Here is a 17,290-nt window from a genome sequence, read left to right on the forward strand (position 1 = left end):
GAGGCACTGCGGTTGGACTCTAAGTAGACGATGATCCAACAGGAACCCCCGTCAAATCATTTGCAATATGCAATAAAACTCATGTTTGGTTGGGAGGATTGTGGCAAATAATCTCACCTCCCTGCCACACACTTTCTGGTGAGATGCAATTTTTGTGCCACCTTATTCGTTATATTAGGTGGAGCCCTTTATAGCTACAGGGGTCCCATGGTCCGCACCATCTACGTATGGATATATATATACAGTATATATATATATATATATATATATATATATATATATATATATATATATATATATATATATATTATATATATATATATAGATAGATAGTAGACAGATAGATAGATAGATAGTAGACCAATGAACTTCAGAGTATTATCTTTTCAGCCAGCGGCTGCATTCATAATCCCTTCAACCCGATAACTTTTTTATTTTTTAATACATTTTTAAAAGTTCGTGCTTGCCATCTCATGGGCGGCTTGCTAAGACTGGGAGATATTTTTCGAACTGGAGGGGTTCGTTATAGTCTTAATGAATCCCCTTCACTACATGAGATCCTTTCTGAGCTGAGTGAAAATCATCTAAATATAGCATGAACACACACACACACACACACACAAATGTATGGATAAAAAGATGCCTAACGCAAGAGGAACTTGGATTACTAAAAGAGAAGAGGGAGGAGACAAGAACAAAGAATGAAGGAAGATCAGAGGAAGAGAAGAACACATTCTTTTTACAAAGTAATTGTACTGCAAGTTCGAAAGTGGTACATAAACAGGAGGAAATATAAAGGAGAAAAGTAGTAGACCCAAGTCATGACAAGTATGTAAATAAGAGATTAAGTTGATGTACTCTAATGTAGATGGAAAGGTATCTAAATTACTAGAGATGAATGATTATATTAAAGAAAAGGAACCACATATTGTTTGCCTAACTGATACAAAATTAACACCAAGGTTATCAAACGATAACCTAAACCTAGAGGAATACAATATATGAAGAAGAGATAGGAACTTAAAAAAAGGAGGAAGAATTATAATATTAACAAAGGAAAATCTGCAAGTCAAAGAAATAGCAGTAGATGTACCTTCACAGGTAGAACTGATCGCAGTAGAGATTAGTACGTCTGAAGGGAAAGTAATTGTGACAAATTTATACATGCCACCAAGATCAAACATTTGGAAAAAAAAGCGAATATGAAGACCTGGCAGAGAAAACAATGCAAAGTTTAAGAGCATTACTACATAGAACGGAGGAGAAAGAATTATACTATCCAGAGATTCCAATACAAATATAAATTGGAATACTCTAGATATAAAAAGCTAGGAAAGCTGTTGGGACCAAAAGCTCCTGGACCTTGTGCAGGAGTTTTTCCTAACACAACATGTAAAAGAAAGCACCAGAAAAAGAGGACTTGACGTACCATCAGTGCTAGATCTTATATTTACGAGGCAAGAAAATGACATTGACAATATTATATATCACCTTTCATTCGGCAAAAGTGACCATGTAGTATTAAATTACAACTTCAGGATTGCATATGACATAGTTAATAGTAATAAAAGCTACAAAAAGGGCCTTAACTATAAAAAGGGCAACTATCATGACCTAAAGAAATATTTCTTAGAAATAGCTGCGAAAAAGAGCTTAGAGGACAAGGTTTACATGTTATATATAGAAAATTCTGTGAACTTTATGAAATAGGAGTCCAAAATTACATCCCTCTGCACAAAGAAACAGAAATGAAAATAAAGAAATGGTTTAATAAAGAATGTAAAAGATCAAAAGAAAAAAGAGACTTGTTATGGAATGGATACAGAAGACACAATAGTGAGAGGGCATTTAACAACTATAAACAGGCAAGAAATGAATACACAAGAATAAGGAGAGAAGCCCACAAACAGTATGAGGAGGACATCATAAACAAAACTAGTGATCAACAGAACCTATTTTACAGCTACATCCGATGCAAAACCAAAAGAAAAGATAAAACACAATCCATGATGGATGAAGGGATCCTCTATACACAAGAGAAAGATATTTGTGACACGCTAAATAAGAACTTCCAATCAGTTTTTACAGAAGAAAATAATTTTGATAGGAATGGTACGGAACATGCATGCCCAATCATATTACCAGATATACAAATATCAGAAAAAGAAATACAAAAGGAGTTAAGTAAATTAGACAAAGGAAAAGCAAATGGTCCAGACGAAATTTCATGTTGGGTACTACTGTACATGAATGTATAAAGGAGTTAAGTAAACCATTATCCTTAATATTCAAGGAATCCTTGGGTTAAGGTAAACTACCTGATATTTGGAAGAAAGCAAACATTGTCCCATTATTCAAGGAAGTGAACAGTCAAAATCCACTCAACTACCGACCAGTATCACTAACCAGTGTTGTAAGTAAGATACTGGAAAAGCTGATAAGAAAGGTTTGGGTAAACCATCTAGAAGAACACAATATGCTAACAGAAAGGCAATTTGGTTTCAGAAAGGGAAAATCATGTGTTACTAATTTATTGAGCTACTATGACAGAGTTGCAGAAACATTACAGAAAAGAGGAGGATGGGTGGACAGTATCTATCTAGATTTCAAGAAAGCATTTGACAGAGTACCGCACCAAAGACTTCCATGGAAACTGTACCATCGAGGAGAAATCCGAGGCAAATTGTACTGTTGGATGCAGTATTTTCTCAGAAAAAGGGAAATGAGAACAGTACTAAGAGGAATTACTCATCATGGAGGGAAATGACTATTAGAGTTCCACATGGCTCAGTGCTGGCACCAATTATGTTATTAGTGTATATAAATGATATAGACTGTAACATTGGAAATGAAGCTATTTAACTATGCTGATGATGCAAAAATACAAAGGAGAATTACTAACACAGACTTCTGTAAAGAGCTACAAGAAGAATTAAAGAAACTTCATGAATGGAGTAATACATGGCAAATGGAATTCAATGTGGACAAGTGTCATGTAATCAAGTTTGGTAAAAGTGGGAAAAGACCAGACTGGGATTATAAGATAGGAAGTAAAACCCTACACACATCAGAAAGAGAGAAAGACCTAGGTGTGATTATCAATAACAGACTATCTCCGGCTGACCACATCAGTGAGAACGTACGGAACATGTATACATTGCTTGCAAATATGAGAATAGCATTCACATACATAAATGAAGACATGTTGAGGAAGATAATAACATCTTTCATCAGACCAACCCTGGAGTATGCATCAGTAGTCTGGAATCCTCATCTCAAGAAACACATAAGATCGAAAAAGTTCAACGGGCCGCTACAAGATGGGTACCAAGCTTAAGGGATCTAAGCTATGAAGAAAGACTAGAAAAACTCAATCTACCAACACTGCAGGAGAGAAGGAAAAGAGGAGACAGGATTATGCTATATAAATGCATATCAGGGAAGGAGAAAATAGACATAAATGAATATATAACCTATGGGGAAGCATCAGCAAGAGGACATTGCACAAAAATGCATAAAAAGAGAGGTGATAAAGGCGTAAGGAAATTTAGTTTCCCAAATAGGGCAATTGATCAGTGGAATGCACTACCGAATGAAATAGTGTGTGCCAAAACAATTCACAAATTTAGGGAGATGCATGATAAAAATGGTTTAAGACACAGGACAGTATGAGCTTGACTCATTTCTGTAAAGATACAATTAGGCAAGAACAATTAGGTAAGGTAAGATCACACACACACACACACACACACACACACACACACACACACACACACAAGTCACTGGATTCAAACTGTTTAGGAAAATAAATAGTGATCATGGGTTTTGTGGGGTGATAAATCCTTTAAGATTCGGGAGATCTTTGATAAGTTTAGAGAACCCATCAGAAAAAATTGATCTTTACGTAGCATAATCCAGTCCAACCTAGCCTAATGTAACTCACTGTAATCTTATCCAGTCACACCTTACCTAACTTAATCTAGTTTAATGTAATAGAAACAATCCTAGCTTAGCCTAACCTAACCTAATCTACTGTAATCTAATCTAGACTAAGCCGGCCTAATCTAATCTAATCTGACCTAAGCAAACCAAATACATTATATTCCAATATAATTTCACCAAACCAAACATAATTTAATTTAATCTAATACTCTTTGACCTAACCAAACCAAATCAAGTCTAATATAATCTAGGTTAATTTTACCTCACCTAGACTGACGTAACACAGAACAGAATAAAAAGAAGGGCACAGCATTTACGAGGCTAATATCTTTCGACACGACGACACCTTCTTTTTCTCTTGCAGACCTTTTGATTATATTACTCAGATTAACCTCTTTCTTCCAGTGACGTATTATCAGCGTATTCCTGCTGTCCCCAGGTGAATTAAATCTCCTGAGGATAGATCTTCCATTATGAAAGAGGTGGTGTAGCCCTTTTCATAACTCCGGTGAGAAGAATCTCTCTATATCTGAATATAATTATCTGAGAACAACTGAAATACCCCCAAAACCACCAGCAGCCAAAACAAATGCTCATACGTCATCAGACGGCAAGGGTTAAGGGAGCCTTAAAGAGAAGGGGTTCAAAAATTTCCATTAACCTCTTTTGTACAATGATCTATTTCACTGTGTAACAAAGAATTTGTTTATTAATTTTTTCTGGTATTGTAAGATTCAGTTTTCCACACTGATTCCAATGGTGTATGTTTTGTTTGTCTCTCTCTAGGTTTTTGGCAACAGTTAGCAATTGTTTATTTCCAGTCTTGTTACCACGTGCCAATGTAATGGATGGCATAATGGCTGACCATGAAGACATCGTCGATGACGGAGGGGCATGTGATGATGAATTGTATGGTGGAGAATGTTCCGGAGACACTCCACACTTTCCCAGTCAGCAAGAACTGGATGACTTGGTCCGATATTTGGAACTCACCCAGTCCAATGCTGAGCTGCTGGTATCACATCTAAGTGAATGGAACTTATTGGATCCCAGTTGCAAGTTGAGTTATAGGAATCGCCAAGGCAAGTTTGCATCCTTCTTCAAATTTTGTGAAGAAACCTCGTTGTGTTATTGTTTTGCTGTTAAGGGTTTGTTCCAACCCATGGGAGTGGATTACAAGGCCTCAGAATGGCGACTCTTCATAGACAGTTTTGTGAAGAGCCTAAAAGCTGTTCTTCTGCCTAACGGCAATGAACTCCCATCAATTCCAGTTGCACATTCTGTGGAAATGAAAGAAGGCTATGAGAATGTGACGATTTGCATGACTCAGATCACAAATGGGAGGTCTGTGGGGATTTCAAAATGATTTCGTTCCTACTTGGAATGCAAGGCGGTTGTATGAAGTACTCATGTTTTTTATGCTTGTGGGACAGCTGGAGTGATGCAGAACATTTCGTGAGGAAAGACTGGCCTCATAGAAAGAGTCTCACACCTACAAAGTTCTGAGAGCTCCACTGATCTCCAGAAAGGAGGTATTGCTACTGCCCTGCTGCTACACATAAAACTTGGTCTTGTGAAACAATTCGTGAAAGCCATTGACAAGGATGGCGATGCATTTCTGCATATCCAATCAATGTTTCCCAATTTGAGCGAGGCAAATGTGACGACTGGCATATTCACTGGGCCGCAAGTTCAAAGAATGCTTGCAAGTCATGAACTCCAGGGTAAAATGACTGATTATGAAGAGCACGTTTGGAATGCTTTCAGAGGGGTTGTGGAAGGTTTTCTTGGCAACCAGAGGAGACCAGATTCTGCACAGCTCATCAATAACCTGATTGGCGCATTCCACTGGTTTGGATGCAGAATGTCAATCAAATTCCACTATCTGCATTCCCACCTTGATTTCTTCATAAGCAACTTGGGTGCAGTCAGCGAGAAGCATGGCGAATGGTTCCACCGGGACATTCTGCTGATGGAAACCAGATATCATCTGGAACAAGGCGATGATGGGCAGTTACGTATGGGGATTGCTGCGCGATTGTCATCACAGCTACAGAAGAAAGTCAAGATCAAAAGTGCATTTCTAGATACTATGTGCCCTGCATTCCGTGTGATGTTATTGTTTGCTAATTTTCTAGTCATATTCATAATATACACCCGGAAATGTATCAATTCTTTGACATTCTAAACATTCTCGAAATGGTAACAAGTTGCAGTTCCTGTCCTTGTTCAATGCATATGTTGTTCCATAATTCCTGTAACTCTAGATTTACACAAAAACAAATGGCATATTCGGAATCTACGCACTGACATTGATCAGAAATAGCATAAAAATTAAACATAAAGAGTGTTTAAGTTTGTGTTACAGGATATAATCCCTCTGTGGCCACCGGCGTTTAATGACATTTTTTCGTAGGGTGGCCACAGGTGTTGATGCAGCGCGACTTGTAAAAAACTAAGAAAATTTGGGGGAAACGAATGAGCTCTTGGATGTCTTGAGACTGACATACACTACACTCCCATACACCCCATCTGTCAGTTCAGTGCTTGCTGCCATGATGAGCAGATGTCCAGTTATCGCTCATGGCCATGCCTCCACCCCCTGGCACCACTGCCCTCTGTGTGTGCATAGAGGCCTGACCAGCCCTGAAATAGGGTCGGAGCTGTTCCCCAGGGGTGTGAAGAATTATACCGACAGGATTAGGTCTGACAAGGAGCGTACCAGTAGTATCAATGAGCTTAGTGACGAGGAGAGTGACAAGTGGTATAGAACACCACCCAGGGGGATGACGGCAATTCTTCCAAGAGTGGGAAGGATGCTCCACCTAAGCATTGTCAAAATGTTGCGTCACCACATAAAAAGGAGAGACTGGTAGTGAAACAACTATTTCCTGCAGGAAAGGAAGGGGAAGAAAGGAGAACATCGGGGGAAAATGTACTGCCAGTGCAGAAGCGTCGAACTCATACCGCTGTTCCCTCACCAGCATGTCCCTCCACCTCACGTGCCCTCTCACCACTGCCCTTCTCCTCAAATGCCCTCTCACCAATTCCCTCCACCTCACGTGCCCTTTCACCACTTCCCTCCACCTCACGTGTCTCCTCACAAACAAGTGGTGTTGCACCACTTCATCATGCACCAAAGACATCATCATCAGAGCCAGGGAATCAGTCAGCCCCTTGGCATGCACGTAAGGTACATAAATCTGCCACTCAATGCTAAGGCAGTCTAGGCACCAGTCGGGAGTGCAGATATCACCTTCCCGAGCAGCCTATGCTTGGACAGAGACGACAGACTTCAGACCATGGACCTTCAACTTCGACAACACTAACTCAGGTGTTTGGGATAGGACAGAACTGACGGTGACCAGTTCAGTGCTTGACTTCTTCTTCTTGTTTTTCAATGAACAGCTGATGACAATGACTGTGATGGAGACCAACCACTTTGTTCACTATACTATTGCAGACCAAGCACAGGAGGAGACTTACAGGACTGGGTGTTGGACTGACGTCACAGTGCCTACCCTGTATGTGTTCATGGCATTGATGACATCGATGTCCTTGGTGAAGAAACATGTGCTTGTTAATTGCTGGACAACCGATCTTTTGACACAGGTGGATGCATTCAGCAAGCACATGACTCAGAACACGTACCAGAACATCCAACAGCTCCTTCATTTCTCTGATAACACTACCTCGGACCCAACAGACAGTTTGCCCAAGATCAGACCAGTTTTGGAGAACCTCAAAGGGAAACTCCAAAGCTATTTTAGGGGTTTTCTAAAGCTTGTGATTGACGAGTCCCTGATGTTGTTTCGGTGCTTTATTTCTTTCAGGCAGTACATCCCATCAAAACGTCATTGTCTTAGCATTGAGATATTCGTACTGTGTGATTGTGATACGGGTGTTGTCCTAGATATGATAATATACACCAGGGCAATGACTGATAACCTCCATAATGATCGTCTTGGAATTACTGGCACAAAAGTGAAGAAACTGATGAAACATTATGTGGCTAGAGGATGCATAATCTACACAGATAATTGGTAACACCTTTCCAGAGTTAGCAGTGCACCTGCTTTCAAGAGACAATAGTCATGTGGCAGTCAGGCCGAACCAATGTGACAGCCACACTTCAGTGCAGATCAAGAGAAGCACAGTTCACTTGCAACATTGCACTGATCTCCTTGCCCTGCCATGGTGAGAGAAGCAAGATGTGCACATGCTATCAATTGTGTAAATAGGTGCTCTCATCAGCACAGGGTAAAAACATTGTGTGACAGGTGAGTGTATTCAATTATCCAAATGCAATCACAAACTACAATAGTAATATGTACATAGCTGATAAAGGCGACATTGTCACGGGGTTTTTGAAATAAATACAATTATTAAATGATAATGTTCAATAATACTGAAGAGCAGGGACAATGAATTGTCTTGCTAAATCAAGCAATGATTACTTTATGCCGACCTGCTTCGCCGACTCTCTCAGAACGAGAATTTATAAACTTTCTCAACAGTACACAGCAGAGACTAATTACTCACAATTGCTGTTTATTAGTACTGTTAGCCTCTGGAGAAAGGTACTTCACCCCTGACAATAAATAACTAATACTATTAATAATATCAGGTTCTTGCGGATGCGTTAACTCCTAGAAGGCACAACGGATTTTAAGCTTAATACAACAAGACTGGCCTAAGTACCAGTTATGAATAGCAAAGAGTTTATGCAAGCTAGGAGCTATAAGGGAAATAAGCTTAATTATGGAGAAATGAAACATGAGTTTACATTACATTAAGCTCAAAGAAAAAGAACTGTTAAATTTATTGATTACAAAGAAATAAATTTAACGTTACATTTCAAAATGAATTCAAAATAATGAGATCGCACTCACTCACTCACTCAAAAGCTAAATTCTTAAACCTAGGAAAAGCACCTTAACTAAACTCTTAAGTCTAGGAAAACGAAAAGAAAATACTGGTCAATGTAGGGTATCACCAAGGAAGGGTGGGAGCCTGGAGAACTGTAGTCTAGTGGAGTCTGGGTGCTAGATGACCTCTCTCACTCTCACTACTGGAGCACAGAACCACACTCCGTCGTGACAGACGAAAGACTAATTCAAATACGATGCATGGGGTAATGCACAGGCCAGCGGAAGAAGGCATGGCCAATGGTTGAGGCAAGCAGGGGCGAACAATAAAGAAACAATAGTATCGCTCAGTAGAGCACTTAATGACGTGCATTAGATCGGTCACTTTTGAAACAGTGACGAATGTTTTGAAAAAAGTATACCACCGAAATGGAGAGAGAAACGGTTAACTGATCGATACACAGTGAGTTTTCCACTAGTAGTTTGTGGTTTCTCACAAAAGGAAAGTGTCGCGAATTTGAGTCGTGACAGACATGCAGATTGGTAGTGTGGTGGCATTCGTTGTCCATTAAGTGGTACAAGAAGCTCTTTTTCCACATGGCTGACATGTGCATTTCGAATGTGCATCACTACTGCTCCCAGAAAACCAGTAAGACGATCTCTATGCAGAAGTTCGTATATGACTGAGTGTTCGAGATCTTGCAGGAGTACTGTCACCAGTTCCCAGTGCCACGGGGGCATACAAGTGCGGTTCGTGACCAGACTGACAGACTTGCTGGAAGGGATTGGGTTGCACAACACTACCTAGAGAAAATGTCACTACCCAGTGAAGGACAAGAGCCGAAGAGAGTGGGCAGAAGTGCACAGGTGCGCTGCCATGTGGGTGCAACAACCAAGAGGCGGCAAAGAGAAAGAAAGCTCACCACCTGGCATTGCCACTCATGCAAGATGCCTCTCAGACCTCCCTTCTTCCCTGAGTACCATTCACTTGCAAAATACTGAGTGAGTGGTCAGAGAAAATGTAAATAGTACTAAAATAATCTAAAAGTGACTCTGTACATAACTTGATTTGCAGTAGTGATTATATTTATAAAACTAAGGAACTGCAATGGTGTAAGATACTGTAGAAGCAAGTATTTGTATAATTAGGGAAAAGTAAGAACGTCATGAAAGGAGAGTGCGTGTGTTTCCCAGATAGACTGCTGATCAAAGTGTACTCTTGACCTGCTAAGGGAGCGCAGAGTGGGGTCAGTCTTGGCCTGGCCAAACTCCATTCCTCACAGCTTGCCTGAGAAGTTAGTATTCATTTGTTTTCCTTCAGTCTTTTCTGTGCACCACCATTTCTTTCCTAGTATTGTTATCCTCTTATGTTACTTTTGTATTTGCTGGAGAAATAGTCATTACCAATGTTGAATGTTGTAACTACAGAAATTTACAAGTGCAGCACACCCAAATGCTTTCGCCATAACTGACCATGGTAATCTCTCTCATTATCGTCTTTTGACCATTGTGAAGTTTGCCTAAACACACAAAGCTAACCCCATTTTCTCGACCCTGGCAGAAAATATCATCTCTCTCCTCCCTTATGACACGCACACATCCACCCTGTTTATGATTATAACTACATAAAAGCATAAAGTAAAAATACTTAAATATATGAGAAAACTACCCTTTGGAGGGGTATCTTTGCCTATTTGCTCGGTCTGTTATACTTGTTTGGATCATTTTACATATTCTTTGCCTTGCGCAAGCATTACAGGAAACTTTTCCGTGCTCATGTGATGTTTTCGTGGGTTGAAAAGCCTCCCTTCCCTTCACGCTAATCAGCTCATGCAAGTTGCAAATCTCAGGTCGTCTCGCATTTCAACCCTCACTGTCCAGCCTGTACACTCAAGGGATGATGCTTATCTCATTTAGGTCTAAAAATAGAATCCTTCGCCTCCCTTTTCCAACAAACTCCATCACCCAGACTTCGAAATTAAGCCGATACTACCATAAACACTGTAAACACCGAAAAAAAAAACTTTATTATTTATTGAAACTTCGTGTAGTATGTACCGAAATACTTCGAATAACAAATAACTAGTCATTTCACATCACTTCAGCACCATGTAAAAATAAAAAAAATCTTTGTGCGATGTTGCATCATGGCGATACGTGTGACTGATATCATCTGCGTATATCTGCCCAACTTCTGCTCTCCATTACACTGCTCAGGATGGGTCTACAAAGCTCACAATTGCACTGTCAGGTGCGTCTGACGTTCCTTTTCAATTTGGCTGGGAAAAAATTGATTTGCATTACTTTAATAATCGGCCCTGGGGTGGGCCAGTCGGTCCTGACAAATTCCAGAGGCACGGCCACAGAGGGCTTAAAGGATGCCTCTCATTATGACGGGGTTAACCCCTTTACACCCTGCGTCCCCAGTATGGGACAGAACTGGGCATTTTCAAAATTTAATAAAGAAGGGAATCCTAGGGTAGGGACCTATGAGTTTCGCGACCATGAGCCGACAGGGAGAGGACAGTATGCCTAGCCCCCTTCCAGCAGATCCCTCGTGCAGGGACTCCAGGAGCTAAGGGGTTAAACACTGACAAATCTACCAGTTTCTTTAACCCTTTGCTTCCCGTGTCCCCAAAATGGGATGGAACTGGGTATTTTCAAATTTTAATAAAGAAGGGAATCCCGGGGTAGGGACCTATGAGCTTCGCGACTATGAGCTGACAGGCGGAGGGCGGTACGCCTAGCACCCTTCCAGCAAAATCCCTCGTGCAGGGACTCTTGGAGTTAAGGGGTTAATGAAAATACGGTTCCTAAGGTTGAGAATATGTAGAAACGTTATCCTTTCTAAATGCTATTGAAGAGTCAGGCAACCCCTAATTTTTTACCTCATAATCTAAATGATCCACAGGTATACATGGCGAGTGATGAGAAGGGTGGGTGGTGAACTGAATGAAAGGAAGGCAATGATTGATTATGTGTGTGTGGATGAAAGGTTGCGAAGATGTGTAAAGGATGCAAGAGTGTATAGAGGTTGGGGGAGTGGACTTTCTGACCACTACTTGGTGGTGGTCAGAATTAGAGTTCAAGTAAGATGGAGGAATAGAAGAAGGGAAAGACGAGAGGAAGGAGTAGTTGCAAGGAGAGTGGAAAGGTTACAAGAGGATGAGAAAAAGGCAAATATGAATTGGAGCAGATGGGAGACGTGGAAGGTGTGTGTAGCATATTTACAGAAGAAATATGTGCAGCATGTGATGTGGTGTTTGGAAGGAAGAGAAGACGGAGGGGGATGCAAGGAACAGCGTGGTGGACTGAAGAGGTGAAACAGGCTGTGGCACAAAAGAAGAAAGCATACAATGAATGGATGAGAAATAGGGGCGTGGAAGAAGTTGAGAGGCGGAAGAGGGAGTTATATGTAGAAAGAAAGAGAGAGGTGAAAAGATAAGTAAAAGAGAGTAAGAAAAGAGTGGATGAGGAATTTGGAAGGAATTTGAGTGTAAAATGGAGGGACTGTAAGAAAATGTTCTGGAGAGAGGTGAAAAGAGTAAGACAGGGTGGAAATGAAGTTAGCAGGGGAGTGAAAGATAAAAATGGTAGATTACTAGTGGAGAAGGGAGAAAAAGTGAGCAGATGGAGAGAACACTTTAAGGAATTGTTGAACGTAGAGGATGGAAGTAATGCGAGTATAAGTGGCTGGGGAATGGCTGGGAGAAGGAGGGAGGTGAGAAGACAGGAAGAAATCAATAGGATAGAAGTTGTGGAAGCAATGAAGAAAGTTAAATCGTGGAAAGCCCCAGGAATTGATGGAGTGTGTGGTGAAATGCTGAAGCATGGGGGAGAGATAGTAGTAGAATGGATGTGGAAGATGTGCAGATTGGCCTGGGAGGAAGGTAGAGTCCCGGAGGACTGGAAGTCAGGTATAATTATTCCCTTGTACAAAGGAAAAGGGGAAAAAGAAGTGTGGTAATCATAGGGGCATTTGTCTTCTTAGTATAATAGGAAAAGTGTATGGTAGGATACTTATTGACAGAGTTAGAGAAAGAACAGAGAAATTAGTTGGAGAAGAACAGGGAGGCTTTAGGAAGGGAAGAGGTTGTGTAGATCAGATATTCATTCTTAGATCTTTAGTGGAAAAGTTTGTAGAGAAGGGAAAGAAGTTGTATGCGGCTTTCATGGATTTGGAGAAAGCATATGACAGGGTGGATAGACAAGGATTGTGGAAAGTGTAAGAATATATGGAGTAGATGGGAAGTTGTTGAATGCTGTGAAGAGTATGTACGATGGTGCAAAGGCTGCAGTGCGTGTGGATGGTGAACTAAGTGAATTTTTCTCTTTGAAAGTTGGTTTGAAACAGGGATGTGTCATGTCTCCATGGTTGTTCAATCTGTACATGGATGGGGTAATAAAAGAGGTACAAGGTAGGGTAGTGGATGTTGGAGTGGCCCTGGTGAGAGATGATAGTGTTTGGAAACTCCCTGTACTGTTGTTTGCAGATGATACTGTGTTGTTGAGTGAAGACGAAGGGGAGCTGCAAGGCTTTGTGGATGAGTTTTAGAGAGTGTGTAAGAAACGGAATCTAAAGGTGAATGTAGGGAAGAGTAAAGTGATGGTCTTTGAGAGAGGTGAAGTCAGTGAATGTACAGCGAGGTTGGATGGTGAGGTATTGGAAAATGTGAGTACGTTTACGTACTTGGGTAGTGTGATGAGTAAGGATGGAGGTTTGGAGGGTGAAGTGCTTGAAAGGGTACAGCAGGGAAGAAAGGTTGCTGGTTCTTTGAAAGCAGTGATAAGAAACAGGGAAGTGTGCATGGAAGTGAAAAAGTTACTACATGACAGTATTGTACGGAAGTGAAGCTTGGACGTTGTTGGAAGGACACAAGTGAAGAGTGAGAGCAGTGGAAATGAGTTTTTTAAGAGGAGCATGTGGAGTCACATGGAGAGACAGGCTGACGAATGAGGATATTAAGGAGCGTTGTGGTGTTGATGTGGATGTGATAGGAAGCGTTATGAGGAACACACTGAGGTGGTTTGGCCATGTGGAGAGGAGGGTGAAAGACTGACAGAGAGAGTGTATGTGAGTGAGGTGGAGGGCGGAAGAGGGAGGGAGAGGCCGAGGATGAGATGGAGGGATGGGGTATATGAGAGAGGGGTGTTTGAGTTGGGAGCAGGGCAGTGAAATGGCGGAGGACGGCGACTTGGAGGCGATTTGTTTGTGGCCACCCCAAACGGGATTGAGGCGTCTGGCAATAGATAGATAGATATAGATAATTTAAAGACATCTTGAGAGAAAAAATGGCGTTTCTACCTTGTTGATTACCTTATTACGTTTTGTAGTTTGGGAAACAATGCTCACCATATATTCCCTATTTCTTTTTTACTTCCCTCTTGCTGATACTCTTATACTGGGAGAGGCCTGGTATGTTTCTGTGCCCTAGATTACTATTTTTGATGTAATGCATCAAGGATGGAAGTGGCCGACATAACCAAATTGCGAAGTAGACGCAACAGAACAGTATGCAGACTTTTTGTGTCATGTAATAACCACACCCTCTTCTCACAAGCATTTCAAAATTGCCCGTCATAAATCAAGGCTTGACTACTATTCTACAGTACTTACGTAGTTTTTATAGCACGGTCGTAAGTTACAACCTAATGATATCAAGATACATGAACATACTGCACGTGAAAGATTACAATGTGTATGGAGGTGGGAAAATAGACTGAGTCAGTTCCGGTGTATTCTTGTTTCGAGTGTGAATGGTAGGAATACCGGCTTTTTAAAAATCACATATTTTTGCAGAAAATCGACAAAAATGTGTGCATACATAGGGAATAATCTTCATCTCGTACACTGCGAGAGATCCTTCCAAACTATTTTTAAAATCCCCGAATTTGACCAATACACATGAAAATCGTCACTGTATTGATAAGATTAGCAGAGACTATTTTGCCGTCTTTCCTTCTTGAAGGTTCTGTCTTAGCTGAAAGGAAAAGAAAAAACGCTGCTGGTGGAAAGTTTTAAACAAAACATGAGGTATGATCATGTGAGGCAGGTGCGAATAGCTGGTTAATAAACTGAGTTCCAACACTTAACCTCTTCAATTTAGTGACATTTTTGTATAGTCCATTCTTGTAGCTACTACTAGTGAAGGGATCGCCAAAACCTATATAGAATCAAAAAATCCCCACCTAGGCTAAATAAAGAGGTCTGATGCAGCAAGAATAAACTAAAAAGTACACGGTCAGCTTATTGAACGGATCAATGTGGCTGATGTTGGTTCAGTACCGATTATTTCTTTACCGTCAAAGGGCGTTCTTTACTGAGCGAATCGTCTGGTGGCAGTCAGGGTGAAATCGTAAATTATGTCCACTATCTGGAATGGGTTGCAACACATTATTGATTTTTAATGTCCTTGTTTTTTGATTAGTTAACTTATTTTTTACGTACTTGACATTACCCGTTTCAATCGGGCTGAGTCTGGCTGTCACAGCTTGGTAAAGGAACATGCCCTTCGGCTTCACTAACGTTCAACCTCACAGTTGTCCTACAATTTGATGGACACTAAAGCAGCCTTAAATTTTTGTTATTTCCCCATTGAGTTTTCTTGGGTTTGCCCCGATCTCTTTACTGATCTCTCGGAAAAGCAATAAATGTCAGTCAGTCGTCCCCCTTATTATCCATATAGACCTCCAATTATTTCATGTCACTGTCCTTTGTCCTCTACACGCCTGTCACAGTTCTGGATATTCAGGTCACTTTGATTTAGTGCCTCTCTCACATCACCCTTCCACCACCTTCCTGGCCTCATCTTTCCTCCCACTGATTTCATACCTGATTTTTTTTTTTAATCTTAATAGTCAGTCTTTCATCACATCCTCTCTGTTTAACCGCAACAGTCAAACAAGCTCTGGTCTGCTGATTCCATCAGATTGCTCCTGGATCTTACTGTATCCCTCAAAAGTATCAGAAGTATTTTGCTATTTTATTAAACTTACTCTTTCACACTCTTAGCTGGAGAAAAGTAAAGATACGCTAAGTTTTACAACAAATGGTGTGCAAAAGATATTAATTGTTTGAACTCACTGATCTTCATAAATGCCACATCAGGACAGGGGTTAGAGAAACGCAAGCTTTTTGATAAATTCTCCACTGATACTTTCTCACCAGCATAGTGTAAGCATAAAAAAGAAGAATCACCTGACTTGTCACAGTGAGGTAAACACACACACACACACACACACACACACACACACACACACACACACACACACACACACACACACACATATACACACACACACACACACACACACACACACACACACACACACACACACACACACACACACACACACACACACACACACAGACAAATCCAAGTCTGTGTAGACAAATAAATGCATACTGTAAACTCACCCACCTTTCTCTAATTCTGTGTGTAGCTTGCTCTAAGCTTACAATTGACACAGAACAAAAGAGGCGGACAAAAATTGTACAACTATCTAATGAACTCCTCCAGGTCTTACAAACCCACAGGTACGACCATTTTCACAACTATATAAACATCTAAGCACCAACACCTTTAAACATCAGCACCTTCATATCTCTACAAGCACACCTGCACACGTATCTTTATTTCCATGCAAGGAAACAAATACCAACACCCAAGTTTCAACAAAAAGCTGGTTATTAATGTCACAAAGTGTCCAGAAACACCCAAACTTATAATCACCAGAGCCCCTTACAAGCATACGGACACCAACATCAAACTTGTTCCAGCTCAGACACCAACACCTCGACAGAAACGCCAGTAACTTCAAGTTTACAAACACACAAGCACAAGCACTTCCAAGGCTATTAAATCACATAAAACACTAAGAAAAAATCGTCCACGTTATAGCACAGTGATAAGCAACCGTTTTGATGTTAATAGCAAAACCACAGCAATGACACCCAGCCATCCCCAGATCACTAAACCTAAACCATCATTACTAAATCATCACAAGATGTAATCACATAAGCACTAAGACAAACTCGAAACAAAGACCCCCAAACAACACAAACGGTACACAATAATCCATTATCAAGCACATACCCAGCAGTGCACAGTCACCCCAACACCAAGAGAAAATCTAGACAACCACTCCCAAACATTCTGTAAATAAATATAATCGTCAAAAATGCAATATCCGTACTAGGACACCAATACCCTCTCCTCCAAGCCTAACACAAACCGACAAACCGAAATTCTAGACACAAGCCAGTGCAGACAGCCACCCACGTCCCAACATGCAGGCACTTCCAGGCACTTAGAGGGCCTGCACAACTGGAACACATGCAAACTGGCTAAATCAGAGGGAACTTGGGTGAAAGAGTTGATGATGAAGCGTGTCAAAGGTGGTGGGGGAGGGCGGGTTGGCAGGGAGGCTGGAGGAAGGCAGTGAAGGAAGAGGGTTGAGAGGGAGCGAGGAAGGGAGGC

The sequence above is a fragment of the Coenobita brevimanus genome, chromosome 70, assembly GCF_032717465.1.
Source record: "Coenobita brevimanus isolate Jiangsu-jjx chromosome 70, ASM3271746v2, whole genome shotgun sequence".
Taxonomy (NCBI): Eukaryota; Metazoa; Arthropoda; class Malacostraca; order Decapoda; family Coenobitidae; genus Coenobita; species Coenobita brevimanus.